Source organism: Epinephelus moara, chromosome 4, assembly GCF_006386435.1.
Source record: "Epinephelus moara isolate mb chromosome 4, YSFRI_EMoa_1.0, whole genome shotgun sequence".
In the NCBI taxonomy this organism is placed as follows: Eukaryota; Metazoa; Chordata; class Actinopteri; order Perciformes; family Serranidae; genus Epinephelus; species Epinephelus moara.
Window position 1 is genome coordinate 8,201,661 of NC_065509.1, and position 5,270 is coordinate 8,206,930.

The following is a 5,270-nucleotide window of genomic DNA, read 5'->3' on the forward strand; positions in this document are numbered from 1 at the left end:
CTCCCTGGTTTATCCAACCAGCATTAGCTTCTGTTCCTCATCTCCACCGGTCAAGCTGGCGCTGATGTTTACATCCATTATCGTTGTCAGTAATGCCTGCTACAGAGCATGCCGCCGGGCCGGCTCTCGCGTTTTTTCGAGATGCAAACTGTTAAAGCCAGTCAACCGATTGCTAGTCTCGCGATACCCGAATCCATGACTCTACAATCGATTCATCTAAGGATTCATGGCTGATTCGTATCGATTGAGGAGGCTGCTACCGACATAGCCGTATCTCTCGCTTGTCAAACACGGATATCCGGTCGTATCGGTTAATCGTTCCCAACCCTAATAATAATAATAATAATAATTTTAAAAAAAACACAAATCCCTCCCCAGTGCTTAAGAAAATGATCTGACATGACTCGTACATTTTGCACCATCCCCTACCCCCAACAAGTAATGAACAGTCCTTAAAGTTTGTTGGATGGATTGATGGATGGATGGATGGATGGATGGATGGATGGATTGTATAAAGTATAATTGCCTAGGCAGCCATAGATGTCGGCAGCTAACTAGTGCGGTTCAGTTTTTCAATCATGCTGTAGCCTACTTTACTGAAGCTTTATATTAACACCATGCTCTGATAGGGCACAACAAAGACTGTAAAAAATACAGTAACTATAAGATAGTTTAGATTGCCAATGCCACCGCATGTCTGCCTGCCATACTGCCAGTCTGGAGACTGGAAATAATGTGTTCTTAAACCCAATATCATTGAAACTGACTGTTCTGTTCCTTTCTGTAGAGCAGACTGAGGCTGGTTGGTACATTTTTCCCTCTCTGCTGTATTTCTCTGGCATAATTTATGTTATAATAATGTAACAAGTAGCAAATGGAAGGTTACGGGATCAGCTATAAAAAATAAAAAAAAATTTAATGTACACAAATGTTTTCTAAAAATTAGGTGATTTGTGATTAAAGTCATGTTGTGCATGTTACGGGTTGATTGGCATGTTAAAATGCTATAGTTACAAAAAATGAAGCAACCTATAGAAACAATTTAATTCAACAAGAACCAGAGAAGATGAACCTTTAATAGAACATCCACCCATTTTTAAAACTGAACATTTTTAAACATTCCATCAGTATGAATACCATTTGCCATTGACCATTCAATTTTCCAAAAAATTTCCAAAAATGTTTTAATATCTTAAAAATATAGTTACATTTAAACTCTTAGTTGGTTTACATACACGCCAGCCAACCCCAAAGTCAGTGTGTCAGCCAACCCCACTCACATTTGATCCAACTTTGTTATGATATTGTTAGCCAGCTGCCATCACTCATCACAGACTTTTCAAATCTTTCTATTGACCACAAGTAATACTTTTCCAATATCTCTAACACAGTTTTATAATACATTTAGTGAACAGACTACTTTTTTTACTTTCTTTACCTTAAAACTGAATTGATACCTTGCCAAAAAAGTTAGTGACTTTCAGATGTTTTAACATAGTATATGAGTGCATGTGAAGAAAGTTAACATTTTTATGTTGCATTTTTGTTGCTGTGATCTTCAAAGGACCAGGAAGTAGCTGTGTGCCAACCAATGCCTTGTAGCCAACCAACTCCAAGTACCCGTCACTGCAATGTGCAGTTCAGGCAGTGCTTAACGTGGGCAGAATCAATCAATCAACCACACTGCCCCCCTCGGTCCATCCACCTCACTCCCACATATCAGACCAATTTGCTAAGAGGACAGCAGACAGCAGCTTTGGAGACAATCTTTCAGTTAGCAGCTGTAGCAACTTGACTTCAGCCAGAGCTAGTCTCTATATACAGACTTAAGTGAATGTAGAGTCTGTAGGCAAACCCCGGAGATCTTGCCTCCGGAAGAAGAGTGGAGGAGCCCTGGTTTCCGGTTGTAGGCTGTTTGTAGTCCGCGTGATATTGACCAATCACGTTTGAGCCGGCTGCAGTTGTTGCCAGGTTAAATGGTCCATGCGGTGAACTAACAAGGCAGAACATAATTGGCGTCACTGCAAACTCTGAATCCATCGCAATGGTTCAGCATATTTACTTATATATAAACGGAAGCCGGAAACGGAAATTCGCCTCCTCAAACCGGAATGCCAAAAAAATCGGGGGTCTGCCCCAGAGGCTGTATCGTTGTCTGCCGGAAGTCAGACGCCGAATACAGTTGATGGGTTCCGAGAATGAGCCAGAGCAAACCCCAACTTCCCGCCAGATCTGCAAAGTTGTGTTGCTGTCATTACAAAGGTCAGACCCAGCTGCTGCTGCTAGCCAGCGGCCTGCTGTGACCCCAAGCACTAGGTCAGGGGGATAGTTAGCAAAGTAGCAGCCAACACAGTCAGAATTGCTAATGTAGGGTGGCACTAAACGTTTGACTCCACCCACGTGAAGAACAGCTCCGACTTGCACACTGCATCCCAGTCTCCCCTATATGCTAACAAAACTCCCTGGGAGGGTGGAATAGGCTGAATAAGACCACAACAGTGATCTCTGCTGGTTACACGAGAGAATTGGTTTAATTGGTTGGCTCTGGAAAAACTAACACGTGTGTAATATATAGGACTCAAGGAGGAGACGGCTTGAATCAGACTGAACAGTGTTTACTCGTGCAGCTTCAACATATACAGCACAGCACTTGTATTCTTACAGCACCACCTAGTGGTGACTCCAGTACTACAACATAATACATAACGTGAAAACCGGAATTTTAATGGAGTTTAAATACATTAATCAAACAAGTTATCAGTGTCATTAAAAAATAATTCCACATTCATAAACTAAGTAAAGGTCAATAACAATATTTGCATAATTACAGTGGTAAAGAAGATACATGTTAGCTTGGCTTTAAAATGTAGTTTAACAAGACCAAAAGTCCTTTCCTCACATCTTCACAGATGTCCCCTTTTTAAAACCTGTTGTAGCTGCGACTGTACATCAAAATGGTACATTTTCATTACACTTTAACATTATTAAACATTACACCTCCATGTGATATCCTGACTTTTTCGAACCCATGTGGGTCAGGCACCCAAAAACAAACCGTGGATCCTACACTTACCTAGCCTGATTAACACACTGAATCACTCATTTGTTCCACTTCATTATTTATTTGAATCATTTTTATTTGTCGCTATTATTTATTTAAAATAATAAAAACTTTTGTCTAACATTTGCAGCCAACAACATAGGCGTCCTTTAAAAAAGCCCAAATCAAGTCAAACCTGATGAATCACTAGGGTTATTTTCCCACCCTTAACAAAACTCTTAGAGACATTATCATAGATAAACTCTCCTTATTGTAGAACATTTTGGAGCTTTGTTTCTGGTGCGTTTCCCCGTTGCTGTTGGTTTAGAATATTTCACATCTACTTCTAGCATTTTTTATCCATGGCTTAATGACTGGAAAGTTCTATGTATTGCTAACCACACATGTATCTACATCTTTCTGTGCATTTTGATGACCGTGCATCTGAGAGACATATGTTACTGTTCTGCTTCTTTAGGCTTGTCATCATTCTGCTCAGGAAAAAGTAGAGTGGAGACTATTTAATAAACAATAAAACAGTCAAATGAATCCATTAATCCACATATAAACCAAAGCTTAGCATTTATTTGAGTTGCTATGTAATTCAGTATTCAGTACAATGAACAGTTGTGGACAAACCTGCTTGTGTAGATGAACTCTGGAGGCTGCAGGAGACCCAGACACTTGGCCTGTTCCCTGGCTTTCTCCTGCTCTGACATCTCTGAGTTTAATGGGGGAAAAAAGATAAGATAAAAAGATAAAGGGATATCATCTGAAATTCAGATTATTACAGTGGTTAAGGAGCTAAATGATAGTTGTGGCCAAATTAAGCTTCATGAACCATTATCTTTATTTTCTGAGCCCACTAGATGGCGCTCTCTGTTTATCAAAGGGTTGAAAGCCCACAGCCTGTTAAAAAAAAAAAAAAGACAAAGACAAACCATCAAAAAAAAGAGCAAGAGCGCCATTTAGTGGGGTCAACAAATACAACTAATTGTTCAATTGGCTTTGAGGAGTTACTGCTCAGAAGAGCTGCAGAGTTTGGTGATAAATCTTTGTGGGTTCTTCAACCCTGTTTCACAATATGGTCATTTGGCCCTTTGTGGATTTAATAAATTATCAAATATTATTATATTATATTATATTATATTATATTATATTATATTATATTATATTATATTATTAATATTATTATTATTGCAGCTTCAAAAAAAGACTTAAGGGATGAACCATACCCATATCCTGCAACACATTCAGTTATATAGCTTTGATGTAAATAACATTGCTTCCTTCTAAATACGTTATTTTAGAGTTTATGATCTGTGTTGGAGGCCCAGACCTTTCTATTGTTGCAAAAACACGTTTTATATTTTTACAAGAATATATACATATATATATATATATATATATATATATATATACATACTTGGAATGTATTTTGTAGGGTATAACATAACATATTCGCTTTATACTGAAAAACATTTATTAAAGTTTAAGTAATTAATATATGTATACAGGGCTCAACCATAATCAAACATACAGTAGGCTAAGAGGAATAGTGTGACATTCCCAGAAGTCCCTTTCTTGTGGAGAGCTAGATGAGAAGATGGATACAACTCTTGTATCTTTGCTTTAACTTTGAAACTGTTAGCTTAGCTTAGTATTAAAACTGGAAGCAGGGGGAAACAATGAGCCCAGCTCTGTTCAAAGTTTAAAAAATCTGTTGGTACATTTTATCTTGTTTGTTTAACCTCTACAAACAGGCATGTAAAGAGAGGAGAGGAGAAGCAAACATAAAAGACAGCAGGATAGAAAGATAGGTGGAAAAAACCCAATACCACTATAACCATTATTACCATGAAAAAGGAGTGTGTGATGTCTGCTAAACCCAAAACCCAAAACACACCTTTCATGACTCTATCCCCGGAGGAAACACAGCAGCAACTTGCTTTGTACTATGTCACTGGAAATGCTAATTTAATATGTACGAAACATGTAAATGTAACGTATTCATGGTTTGCAGAAATGTACAACGCCAACATTTTCCTCTGGCAACTGGGCTGCAACACAAACTAGAAAAAACTGGCTGTCAGTGTAACAACTTCAACAGTTATTCATTCTAATATGTATGTGGTTTTAGCTTATTCCAGGTGTGTGGCAGTGTGTGACCAATATAACATTATAATACATTTATCTAGTTACATTACTGATTTCATGTATAATAAAATCT